This window comes from Hypanus sabinus, chromosome 7 (assembly GCF_030144855.1).
Source record: "Hypanus sabinus isolate sHypSab1 chromosome 7, sHypSab1.hap1, whole genome shotgun sequence".
Classification (NCBI taxonomy): domain Eukaryota; kingdom Metazoa; phylum Chordata; class Chondrichthyes; order Myliobatiformes; family Dasyatidae; genus Hypanus; species Hypanus sabinus.
In genome coordinates this window covers 178947085-178961035 of record NC_082712.1, presented here as the reverse complement: position 1 = coordinate 178961035, position 13951 = coordinate 178947085, and the positions used below count along the sequence as shown (strand labels likewise).

The 13951-nt window shown below is 48.7% G+C and overlaps 1 protein-coding gene across 1 annotated transcript in view; it reads right to left on the bottom strand.

The window, feature by feature from the left end:
• The window catches only part of mrvi1 (murine retrovirus integration site 1 homolog), a 619638-nt gene that overhangs the window by 288691 nt on the left and 316996 nt on the right, over positions 1–13951 (bottom strand). The gene's annotated exons all lie outside the window — the stretch shown is intronic.

Below are 13951 nucleotides of genomic sequence, written 5' to 3'. Positions count from 1 at the left end.
GTTTTCTCTCTGAACAGACACTGCCTCGTTTTCTCTCCACACAGACGCTGTCTGGTTCTGTCTCTGAACAGACGCTATCTGGTTTTCTCTCCACACAGACGCTGCCTGGTTCTCTCTCTGAACAGACACTGCCTGGTTTTCTCTCTGAACAGACGCTGCCTGGTTTTCTCCACACAGACACTGCCTCGTTTCCTGTCTGAACAGACACTGCCTCGTTTTCTCTCTGAACAGACACTGCCTCGTTTTCTCTCCACACAGACGCTATCTGGTTTTATCTCCACACAGACGCTGTCTGGTTTTCTCTCTGAACAGACGCTGCCTGGTTTTCTCTCTGAACAGACGCTGCCTGGTTTTCTCTCCACACAGATGCTGCCTTGTTTTCTCTCCACACAGACGCTGTCTGGCTTTTTCTCCACACAGACGCTGCCTCGTTTTCTCTCCACACAGACGCTGTCTGGTTTTCTCTCCACACAGACACTGTCTGGTTTTCTCTCTGAACAGACACTGCCTGGTTTTCTCTCTGAAGAGACGCTGCCTTGTTTTCTCTCCGAACAGACGCTGTCTGGTTTTCTCTCCACACAGACGCTGTCTGGTTTTCTCTTCACACAGACTCTGCCCGGTTTTCTCTCTACACAGTCACTGCCCGGTTTTCTCTCCACACAGACGCTGTCTGGTTCTCTCTCCACACAGACACTGCCTGGTTTTCTCCCTGAACAGACACTGCCTCAATTTCTCTCCACACAGATGCTGCCCGGTTTTCTCTCCGAACAGAATCTGCCTGGTTTTCTCTCTGAACAGATGCTGCCTGGTTTTCTCTCCACACAGATGCTGTCTGGTTTTCTCTCTGAACAGACACTGCCTCGTTTTCTCTCTGCACAGACACTGCCTGGTTTTCTCTCCACACAGACGCTATCTGGTTTTCACCCCACACAGACGCTGTCTGGTTTTCTCTCTGAACAGACGCTGCCTGGTTTTCGCTCCACACAGACGCTGCCTGGTTTTCTCTCCACACAGATGCTGTCTGGTTTTGTCTCCGCACAGACGCTATCTGGTTTTCACCCCACACAGACGCTGCCTGGTTTTCTCCCTGAACAGACACTGCCTGGTTTTCTCTCCACACAGACGCTGCCTGGTTTTCTCGCTGAACAGACGCTGCCTGGTTTTCTCTCTGAACAGATGCTGTCTGGTTTTTTCTTTGAACAGACGCTGTCTGGTTTTCTCTCCACACAGACTCTGTCTGGTTTTCTCTCCGCACAGACAATGCCTGGTTTTCTCTCTGAACAAACACTGCCTCGTTTTCTGTCTGAACGCACACTTCCTCGTTTTCTCTCTGAGCAGACGCTGCCTGGTTTTCCCTCCACACAGACGCTGTCTGGTTTTCTCTCCACACAGACTCTTTCTGGTTTTCTCTCCACACAGAAACTGCCTGGTTTTCTCCCTGAACAGACACTGCCTCATTTTCTCTCCACACAGACGCTGCCTGGTTTTCTCTCAGAACAGACGCTGCCTGGTTTTCTTTCTGAACAGACACTGCCTGCTTTACTCTCCGAAGAGACACTGCCTGGTTTTCTCTCCGAACAGACGCTATCTGGTTTTCTCTCCACACAGACGCTGTCTGGTTTTCTCTCTGAACAGACGCTGTCGGGTTTTCTCTCCACACAGTCACTGTCTGGTTTTCTCTCTGAACAGACGCTGCCTGGTTTTCTCTCTGAACAGACGCTGCCTGGTTTTCTCTCTGAACAGACACTGCCTGGTTTTCTCTCCACACAGACGCTGCCTCGTTTTCTCTCCACACAGACGCTGTCTGGTTTTCTCTCTGAACAGACGCTGTCTGGTTTTCTCTCTGAACATACGCTGCCTGGTTTTCTCTGCAAACAGACGCAGTCTGGTTTTCTCTCCACACAGTCTCTTTCTGGTTTTCCCTGCACACAGACACTGCCTGGTTTTCTCTCTGAACAGACACTGTCTCGTTTTCTGTCTGAACAGACACTGCCTCGTTTTCTCTCTGAACAGACACTGCCTGGTATTTTCTCCAGACAGTCACTGCCTGGTTTTCTCCCTGAACAGACACTGCCTCATTTTCTCTCCACACAGACGCTGCCTGGTTTTCTCTCCACACAGACGCTGCCTGGTTTGCTCTCCGAACAGACACTGCCTGGTTTTCGCTCCACACAGATGCTGCCTGGTTTTGTCTCCACACAGACACTGCCTGGTTTTCTCCCTGAACAGACACTGCCTCAATTTCTCTCCACACAGATGCTGCCCGGTTTTCTCTCCGAACAGACACTGCCTGGTTTTCGCTCCACACAGATGCTGCCTGGTTTTGTCTCCACACAGACACTGCCTGGTTTTCTCCCTGAACAGACACTGCCTCGATTTCTCTCCACACAGACGCTGCCTGGTTTGCTCTCCGAACAGACACTGCCTGGTTTTCGCTCCACACAGATGCTGCCTGGTTTTGTCTCCACACAGACACTGCCTGGTTTTCTCCCTGAACAGACACTGCCTCAATTTCTCTCCACACAGATGCTGCCCGGTTTTCTCTCCGAACAGAATCTGCCTGGTTTTCTCTCTGAACAGACGCTGCCTGGTTTTCTCTCCACACAGATGCTGTCTGGTTTTCTCTCTGAACAGACACTGCCTCGTTTTCTCTCTGCACAGACACTGCCTGGTTTTCTCTCCACACAGACGCTATCTGGTTTTCACCCCACACAGACGCTGCCTGGTTTTCTCCCTGAACAGACACTGCCTGGTTTTCTCTCCACACAGACGCTGCCTGGTTTTCTCGCTGAACAGACGCTGCCTGGTTTTCTCTCTGAACAGATGCTGTCTGGTTTTTTCTTTGAACAGACGCTATCTGGTTTTCTCTCCACACAGACTCTGTCTGGTTTTCTCTCCGCACAGACAATGCCTGGTTTTCTCTCTGAACAAACACTGCCTCGTTTTCTGTCTGAACGCACACTTCCTCGTTTTCTCTCTGAGCAGACGCTGCCTGGTTTTCCCTCCACACAGACGCTGCCTGGTTTTCCCTCCACACAGACGCTGTCTGGTTTTCTCTCTGAACAGGCACTGTCTGGTTTTCTCTCCACACTGATGCTGTCTGGTTTTCTCTCTGAACAGACGCTGTCTGTTTTTCTCTCCACACAGACGCTGTCTGGTTTTCTCTCCACACAGACTCTTTCTGGTTTTCTCTCCACACAGAAACTGCCTGGTTTTCTCCCTGAACAGACACTGCCTCATTTTCTCTCCACACAGACGCTGCCTGGTTTTCTCTCAGAACAGACGCTGCCTGGTTTTCTCTCCGAACAGACACTGCCTGTTTTTCGCTCCACACAGATGCTGCCTGGTTTTCTCTCCACACAGACACTGCCTGGTTTTCTCTCTGAACAGACGCTGTCTGGTTTTCTCACAGAACAGACGTTGCCTGGTTTTCTCTCTGAACAGACGCTGTCTGGTTTTCTCTCCACACAGACGCTGTCTGGTTAACTCTCCACACAGACTCTGTCTGGTTTTCTCTCCACACAGACACTGCCTGGTTTTCTCTCTGAACAGATACTGCCTCGTTTTCTGTCTGAACAGACACTGCCTCGTTTTCTCTCTGAACAGACGCTGCCTGGTTTTCTCTCCACACAGATGCTGTGTGGTATTCTCTCTGAACAGACGCTGCCTGGTTTTCTCTCTGAACAGACGCTGTCTGGTTTTCTCTCTGAACAGACGCTGCCTGGTTTTCTCTCTGAACATACGCTTCCTGGTTTTCTCTCTTAACAGACGCTGTCTGGTTTTCTCTCCACACAGACGCTGCCTGGTTTTCTCTCTGAACAGACGCTGCCTGGTTTTCTCTGTGAACAGACGCTGCCTGGTTTTCCCTCTGCACAGATGAGGTCTGTTTTTTTCTCTGAACAGACACTGCCTGGTTTTCTCTCCACACAGACGCTATCTGGTTTTCTCTCCACACAGATGCTGCCTGGTTTTCTCTCTGAACAGACACTGTCTGGTTTTCTCTCTGAACTGACACTGTCTGGTTTTCTCTCAGAACCGACACTGTCTGGTTGTCTCTCCACACAGTCCCTGCCTGGTTTTCTCCCTGAACAGACACTGCCTCATTTTCTCTCCACACAGACGCTGCCTGGTTATCTCTGCACACAGACGCTGCCTGGTTTTCTCTCCGAACTGACATTGCCTGGTTTTCACTCCACACAGACGCTGCCTGGTTTTCTCTCCACACAGATGCTGCCTGGTTTTCTCTCCACACAGAAACTGCCTGGTTTGCTCCTTGAACAGACACTGCCTCATTTTCTCTCCACACAGACATTGCCTGGTTTTCTCTCTGAACAGACACTGCCTGGTTTTCTCTCTGAACAGACACTGCCTCGTTTTCTCTCCACACAGACGCTGTCTGGTTCTGTCTCTGAACAGACGCTATCTGGTTTTCTCTCCACACAGACGCTGCCTGGTTCTCTCTCTGAACAGACACTGCCTGGTTTTCTCTCTGAACAGACGCTGCCTGGTTTTCTCCACACAGACACTGCCTCGTTTCCTGTCTGAACAGACACTGCCTCGTTTTCTCTCTGAACAGACACTGCCTCGTTTTCTCTCCACACAGACGCTATCTGGTTTTATCTCCACACAGACGCTGTCTGGTTTTCTCTCTGAACAGACGCTGCCTGGTTTTCTCTCTGAACAGACGCTGCCTGGTTTTCTCTCCACACAGATGCTGCCTTGTTTTCTCTCCACACAGACGCTGTCTGGCTTTTTCTCCACACAGACGCTGCCTCGTTTTCTCTCCACACAGACGCTGTCTGGTTTTCTCTCCACACAGACACTGTCTGGTTTTCTCTCTGAACAGACACTGCCTGGTTTTCTCTCTGAAGAGACGCTGCCTTGTTTTCTCTCCGAACAGACGCTGTCTGGTTTTCTCTCCACACAGACGCTGTCTGGTTTTCTCTTCACACAGACTCTGCCCGGTTTTCTCTCTACACAGTCACTGCCCGGTTTTCTCTCCACACAGACGCTGTCTGGTTCTCTCTCCACACAGACACTGCCTGGTTTTCTCCCTGAACAGACACTGCCTCAATTTCTCTCCACACAGATGCTGCCCGGTTTTCTCTCCGAACAGAATCTGCCTGGTTTTCTCTCTGAACAGATGCTGCCTGGTTTTCTCTCCACACAGATGCTGTCTGGTTTTCTCTCTGAACAGACACTGCCTCGTTTTCTCTCTGCACAGACACTGCCTGGTTTTCTCTCCACACAGACGCTATCTGGTTTTCACCCCACACAGACGCTGTCTGGTTTTCTCTCTGAACAGACGCTGCCTGGTTTTCGCTCCACACAGACGCTGCCTGGTTTTCTCTCCACACAGATGCTGTCTGGTTTTGTCTCCGCACAGACGCTATCTGGTTTTCACCCCACACAGACGCTGCCTGGTTTTCTCCCTGAACAGACACTGCCTGGTTTTCTCTCCACACAGACGCTGCCTGGTTTTCTCGCTGAACAGACGCTGCCTGGTTTTCTCTCTGAACAGATGCTGTCTGGTTTTTTCTTTGAACAGACGCTGTCTGGTTTTCTCTCCACACAGACTCTGTCTGGTTTTCTCTCCGCACAGACAATGCCTGGTTTTCTCTCTGAACAAACACTGCCTCGTTTTCTGTCTGAACGCACACTTCCTCGTTTTCTCTCTGAGCAGACGCTGCCTGGTTTTCCCTCCACACAGACGCTGTCTGGTTTTCTCTCCACACAGACTCTTTCTGGTTTTCTCTCCACACAGAAACTGCCTGGTTTTCTCCCTGAACAGACACTGCCTCATTTTCTCTCCACACAGACGCTGCCTGGTTTTCTCTCAGAACAGACGCTGCCTGGTTTTCTTTCTGAACAGACACTGCCTGCTTTACTCTCCGAAGAGACACTGCCTGGTTTTCTCTCCGAACAGACGCTGTCTGGTTTTCTCTTCACACAGACTCTGCCCGGTTTTCTCTCCACACAGACACTGCCTGGTTTTCTCTCTGAACAGACGCTGCCTGGTTTTGTCTCTGAACAGACGCTGCCTGGTTTTCTCTCTACACAGATACTGCCCGGTTTTCTCTCCACACAGACACTGCCTGGTTTTCTCTCTGAACAGACGCTGCCTGGTTTTCTCTCCACACAGACGCTGTCCGGTTCTCTCTCTGAAATGACGCTGTCTGGTTTTCTCTTCACACAGACGCTGCCTGGTTCTCTCTCTGAACAGACACTGCCTGGTTTTCTCTCCACACAGACGCTATCTGGTTTTCTCTCCACACAGACGTTGTCTGGTTTTCTCTCTGAACAGACACTGTCTGGTTTTCTCTCCACACAGTCACTGTCTGGTTTTCTCTCTGAACAGACGCTGCCTGGTTTTCTCTCTGAACAGACGCTGCCTGGTTTTCTCTCTGAACAGACACTGCCTGGTTTTCTCTCCACACAGACGCTGTCTGGTTTTCTCTCCACACAGACACTGTCTGGTTTTCTCTCTGAACAGACACTGCCTGGTTTCCTCTCTGAAGAGACGCTGCCTGGTTTTCTCTCCACACAGACGCTGTCTGGTTTTCTCTTCACACAGACTCTGCCCGGTTTTCTCTCTACACAGTCACTGCCCAGTTTTCTCTCCACACAGACGCTGTCTGGTTCTCTCACTGAACAGACACTGCCTGGTTTTCTCTCTGAACAGACGCTGTCTAGTTTTCTCTCTGAACAGACATTTCCTGGTTTTCTCTCTGAACAGACATTTCCCAGCTTTCTCTCTGCACAGATGCTGCCTGGTTTTCCCTCCACACAGACGCTGTCTGGTTTTCTCTCTGAACAGGCACTGTCTGGTTTTCTCTCCACACTGATGCTGTCTGGTTTTCTCTCTGAACAGACGCTGTCTGTTTTTCTCTCCACACAAACGCTGTCTGGTTTTCTCTCCACACAGACTCTTTCTGGTTTTCTCTCCACACAGAAACTGCCTGGTTTTCTCCCTGAACAGACACTGCCTCATTTTCTCTCCACACAGACGCTGCCTGGTTTTCTCTCAGAACAGACGCTGCCTGGTTTTCTCTCCGAACAGACACTGCCTGTTTTTCGCTCCACACAGATGCTGCCTGGTTTTCTCTCCACACAGACACTGCCTGGTTTTCTCTCTGAACAGACGCTGTCTGTTTTTCTCACAGAACAGACGCTGCCTGGTTTTCTCTCTGAACAGACGCTGTCTGGTTTTCTCTCCACACAGACGCTGTCTGGTTTTCTCTCCACACAGACTCTGTCTGGTTTTCTCTCCACACAGACACTGCCTGGTTTTCTCTCTGAACAGATACTGCCTCGTTTTCTGTCTGAACAGACACTGCCTCGTTTTCTCTCTGAACAGACGCTGCCTGGTTTTCTCTCCACACAGATGCTGTGTGGTATTCTCTCTGAACAGACGCTGCCTGGTTTTCTCTCTGAACAGACGCTGTCTGGTTTTCTCTCTGAACAGACGCTGCCTGGTTTTCTCTCTGAACATACGCTTCCTGGTTTTCTCTCTTAACAGACGCTGTCTGGTTTTCTCTCCACACAGACGCTGCCTGGTTTTCTCTCTGAACAGACGCTGCCTGGTTTTCTCTGTGAACAGACGCTGCCTGGTTTTCCCTCTGCACAGATGAGGTCTGTTTTTTTCTCTGAACAGACACTGCCTGGTTTTCTCTCCACACAGACACTATCTGGTTTTCTCTCCACACAGATGCTGCCTGGTTTTCTCTCTGAACAGACACTGTCTGGTTTTCTCTCTGAACTGACACTGTCTGGTTTTCTCTCAGAACCGACACTGTCTGGTTGTCTCTCCACACAGTCCCTGCCTGGTTTTCTCCCTGAACAGACACTGCCTCATTTTCTCTCCACACAGACGCTGCCTGGTTATCTCTGCACACAGACGCTGCCTGGTTTTCTCTCCGAACTGACATTGCCTGGTTTTCACTCCACACAGACGCTGCCTGGTTTTCTCTCCACACAGATGCTGCCTGGTTTTCTCTCCACACAGAAACTGCCTGGTTTGCTCCTTGAACAGACACTGCCTCATTTTCTCTCCACACAGACATTGCCTGGTTTTCTCTCTGAACAGACACTGCCTGGTTTTCTCTCTGAACAGACACTGCCTCGTTTTCTCTCCACACAGACGCTGTCTGGTTCTGTCTCTGAACAGACGCTATCTGGTTTTCTCTCCACACAGACGCTGCCTGGTTCTCTCTCTGAACAGACACTGCCTGGTTTTCTCTCTGAACAGACGCTGCCTGGTTTTCTCCACACAGACACTGCCTCGTTTCCTGTCTGAACAGACACTGCCTCGTTTTCTCTCTGAACAGACACTGCCTCGTTTTCTCTCCACACAGACGCTATCTGGTTTTATCTCCACACAGACGCTGTCTGGTTTTCTCTCTGAACAGACGCTGCCTGGTTTTCTCTCTGAACAGACGCTGCCTGGTTTTCTCTCCACACAGATGCTGCCTTGTTTTCTCTCCACACAGACGCTGTCTGGCTTTTTCTCCACACAGACGCTGCCTCGTTTTCTCTCCACACAGACGCTGTCTGGTTTTCTCTCCACACAGACACTGTCTGGTTTTCTCTCTGAACAGACACTGCCTGGTTTTCTCTCTGAAGAGACGCTGCCTTGTTTTCTCTCCGAACAGACGCTGTCTGGTTTTCTCTCCACACAGACGCTGTCTGGTTTTCTCTTCACACAGACTCTGCCCGGTTTTCTCTCTACACAGTCACTGCCCGGTTTTCTCTCCACACAGACGCTGTCTGGTTCTCTCTCCACACAGACGCTGTCTGGTTCTCTCTCCACAGACGCTGCCTTGTTTTCTCTCTGAACAGACGCTGCCTGGTTTTCTCTCTGAACAGACGCTGCCTGGTTTTGTCTCTGAAGAGACGCTGCCTGGTTTTCTCTCCACACAGACTCTGCCCGGTTTTCTCTCTACACAGACACTGCCCGGTTTTCACTCCACACAGACACTGCCAGGTTTTCTCTCCACACAGATGCTGTCTGGTTTTCTCTCTGAACAGACACTGCCTGGTTTTCTCTCCACACAGACGCTATCTGGTTTTCTCTCCACACAGACGCTGTCTGGTTTTCTCTCTGAACAGACGCTGCCTGGTTTTCTCTCTGAACAGACGCTGCCTGGTTTTCTCTCTGAACAGACACTGCCTGGTTTTCTCTCCACACAGACGCTGCCTTGTTTTCTCTCCACACAGACGCTGTCTGGCTTTTTCTCCACACAGACGCTGCCTCGTTTTCTCTCCACACAGACACTGTCTGGTTTTCTCTCTGAACAGACACTGCCTGGTTTTCTTTCTGAACAGACACTGCCTGCTTTACTCTCCGAAGAGACACTGCCTGGTTTTCTCTCCGAACAGACGCTGTCTGGTTTTCTCTTCACACAGACTCTGCCCGGTTTTCTCTCCACACAGACACTGCCTGGTTTTCTCTCTGAACAGACGCTGCCTGGTTTTGTCTCTGAACAGACGCTGCCTGGTTTTCTCTCTACACAGATACTGCCCGGTTTTCTCTCCACACAGACACTGCCTGGTTTTCTCTCTGAACAGACGCTGCCTGGTTTTCTCTCCACACAGACGCTGTCCGGTTCTCTCTCTGAAATGACGCTGTCTGGTTTTCTCTTCACACAGACGCTGCCTGGTTCTCTCTCTGAACAGACACTGCCTGGTTTTCTCTCCACACAGACGCTATCTGGTTTTCTCTCCACACAGACGTTGTCTGGTTTTCTCTCTGAACAGACACTGTCTGGTTTTCTCTCCACACAGTCACTGTCTGGTTTTCTCTCTGAACAGACGCTGCCTGGTTTTCTCTCTGAACAGACGCTGCCTGGTTTTCTCTCTGAACAGACACTGCCTGGTTTTCTCTCCACACAGACGCTGTCTGGTTTTCTCTCCACACAGACACTGTCTGGTTTTCTCTCTGAACAGACACTGCCTGGTTTCCTCTCTGAAGAGACGCTGCCTGGTTTTCTCTCCACACAGACGCTGTCTGGTTTTCTCTTCACACAGACTCTGCCCGGTTTTCTCTCTACACAGTCACTGCCCAGTTTTCTCTCCACACAGACGCTGTCTGGTTCTCTCACTGAACAGACACTGCCTGGTTTTCTCTCCACACAGACGCTATCTGGTTTTCTCTCCACACAGACGTTGTCTGGTTTTCTCTCTGAACAGACACTGTCTGGTTTTCTCTCCACACAGTCACTGTCTGGTTTTCTCTCTGAACAGACGCTGCCTGGTTTTCTCTCTGAACAGACGCTGCCTGGTTTTCTCTCTGAACAGACACTGCCTGGTTTTCTCTCCACACAGACGCTGTCTGGTTTTCTCTCCACACAGACACTGTCTGGTTTTCTCTCTGAACAGACACTGCCTGGTTTCCTCTCTGAAGAGACGCTGCCTGGTTTTCTCTCCACACAGACGCTGTCTGGTTTTCTCTTCACACAGACTCTGCCCGGTTTTCTCTCTACACAGTCACTGCCCAGTTTTCTCTCCACACAGACGCTGTCTGGTTCTCTCACTGAACAGACACTGCCTGGTTTTCACTCCACACAGACGCTATCTGGTTTTCTCTCCACACAGACGTTGTCTGGTTTTCTCTCTGAACAGACACTGTCTGGTTTTCTCTCCACACAGTCACTGTCTGGTTTTCTCTCTGAACAGACGCTGCCTGGTTTTCTCTCTGAACAGACGCTGCCTGGTTTTCTCTCTGAACAGACACTGCCTGGTTTTCTCTCCACACAGACGCTGTCTGGTTTTCTCTCCACACAGACACTGTCTGGTTTTCTCTCTGAACAGACACTGCCTGGTTTCCTCTCTGAAGAGACGCTGCCTGGTTTTCTCTCCACACAGACGCTGTCTGGTTTTCTCTTCACACAGACTCTGCCCGGTTTTCTCTCTACACAGTCACTGCCCAGTTTTCTCTCCACACAGACGCTGTCTGGTTCTCTCACTGAACAGACACTGCCTGGTTTTCTCTCTGAACAGACGCTGTCTAGTTTTCTCTCTGAACAGACATTTCCTGGTTTTCTCTCTGAACAGACATTTCCCAGCTTTCTCTCTGCACAGATGCTGCCTGGCACTTAAGTCCAAACATGAAATTGCAGGGCAGCACCTCATATGAATTGAAGGCTTTACTGCAAAGTTTGCAGACAATGTAATGATAGGTGGAGGGGCAGGTATCTTTGCGGAAGTAGAACAAAGCCAAATTCTATCATCCAAATCATTGACATATAATGTAAAAAGAATCGGTCCCAATACATACCCTTGAAGAACACCACTAGTCAATGACAGCCAGTTAGAAAAGGCTCCATATATTCCCACTCTTTGCCTCCTGCTAATCAGTACTGTTTTATCCAGGCTAGAATATTTCCTGTAATATCATTGGCTCGTAACTTTTTAAGCTGTCTCATGTGTGGCATCTGGTCAAAACCCTTCTGAAAATGTACGTACACAACATCAACTGGTTTTCCTTTCTTTATCCTGCTTGTTACTTCTTCAAAGGCTGGTGTAAAATATTTATTCAGTTCATCTGTCATTTCCTTGTCCCCCATTAGTACCTCTTCAGCATCGTTTTCCAGTGGTCCGATATTCACTCTCACTTCTCTTTTACACTTTATATATCTGAAGAAATGTTTGGTATCTCTTTTAATATTGTAGGCTACTTAACTTTTTTATTCTATCTTTACCTTCTTAATGAGAATTTTAGTTGTCTTCTGTTGGTTTTTAAAAGCTTCCCAATCCTCTAACTCCCACTAATCTTTGCTCTATTATATGCCCTCTCTTTGGCTTTTATGTTGGCTTTGACTTCTCTTGTTAGCCACGGGTGTGCCATCTTTCCTTTAGAATACTTTTTCCCTTTTGGGATGGATATATCCTGTGCCTTCTGAATTGCTTCCAGACATTCCAGCCACTGCTGCCCTACCGTCATCCCTGCCAGTGTTCTTTTCCAATCAACTTTAGCCAACTTCACTCTCGTGTCTCCGTAATTCCCTTTACTCCACTGATACATCTGGCTTTAGCTCCTTCTCAAATATAGAGGGAATCCTATAATATTATGATCACTCTCCTCTCAGGGGTTCTTTTACCTTAAGCTCTCTAATCAATTCTGGTTCATTACTTTAGTCAGAGGGTGGTAAATCTGTGTAACTTGTTGCCATGAGTGGCTGTGGAGGCCAAGCCATTGGGTGTATTTAAGGCAGAGATAGATAGGTTCTTGATTAGCCAAGTCATCAATAGGTATGGGGTGAAGGCAGGGGAGTGGGGATGACTGGAAGAATTATATCAGCCCATGATTGAATGGCGGAACAGACTCGATGGGCCAAATGGCCTACTTCTGCTCTTATATCTTATGGTCTTATTGCACAACACCAAATCCAGAATAGCTGATCCCTTAGTGAGATCAATGAGGAGCTGCTCTAAAAAGCCATCTCATAGGGACTCTGGAAATTCCCCTCCTGGAATCCAGCACCAACCTGATTTTCTCAAACTCCCTGTATACTGAGTTCCCCATAACTGTTGTAACATTGCCTTTCTGGCATGTACTTTCCATTTCCCAGTGTAATTTGTAAGCCACAATCTACTATTTAGAATCTGTATACAAATACCATCAGGGTCTTTTTATCCTTGCAGTTTCTTAGCTCCATCCATAAAGATTCAACACATCTTGACCCTATGTCACCTTTTTCTAATGTTCTGATTTCAATTTTTATGAACAGAGCAACACCATTCCCTCTGCCTTCCTGCCTGTCCTTTCAATACCATGCGTATCCTTGGACATTAAGCACCCAGCTATAATCTTCTTTCAGCCATCTTGCAGTGACCCCTACAACATCATACCTGTCATTCTGTAACTGTGCTGCAAGTTCATCGACCTTATTCCAGAAACTGTGCACATTCAGATACAACGCCTTCAGTCCTGTATTCACCCTTCTTGATTTTGTCTGCCTTTTACATTGCAACTCATCCTGCTGTCTGCAAATTTGCCCAGTCAACAGCCTCTCCTCACTACACAGTGCCTCTGTTTGTAAATCACCTACCTCATCTTCAGCACTATCATCACCCTTCCTACGATATTTCTTTCATTTGAATATTGGCAGTTCAGGACACCAGTTGCAAAACGCTCAATCTTTCGATTCTTCACTTTGTCTGGGGTTTTACCAACACCAGCTTCCACAACCCCTCCACTAACTGTGCCAGACACTGGTTCCCATCCCCCTGCAACTCTAGTCTAAACCCTACTGGTTTGTGGACACACCTTCAAGGAATCTTCATCTCATGTTCTCAATAGTTATTGCTTATTTATTTATTATTATTATTTCTTTCTCTTTGTATTATCACAGTTTATTGTCGTTTGCACACTGGTCATTTGTCTGCCCTGTTGGGAGCAGTCTTTCATTGATTCTATTAAGGGTCTTGGATTTTTCTCAGTAAGCCCACAAGGAAACAAATCACTGTGTTGTATATGGTGCAATATAGGAACTTTGATAATTAATTTACTTTGAATTTTGCAGGCAACCCTGTAAACCCCACCTTGTAGTGACCCATGGGATCCGAGTAATGTGTGGAGACTGAATCCTCACATTGCCTCCACATCAGGGGGAGATTCACAGTAACCCATGGGATCTGAGTAACGTGTGGAGACTGAATCCACACCGGGGGGAGATTCACAGTAACCCATGGGATCTGAGTAACGTGTGGAGACTGAATCCCCCCCATTGCCTTCACACCAGGGGGAGAGTCACAGTAACCCATCAGACCCGAGTAATGTGTGGAGACTGAATTCTCACATTGCCTGCACACCAGACCTGAGTAACATGGGCCTTCTGTCTCTTTCACCAATCTACTACTCAGCTCTTTACTTCATCCCTCCCCCTCCAGGTTTCACCCATCACCTGGTGTTTCTCTCCCCTCTCCCCCACCACACCTTTTAAATCCACTC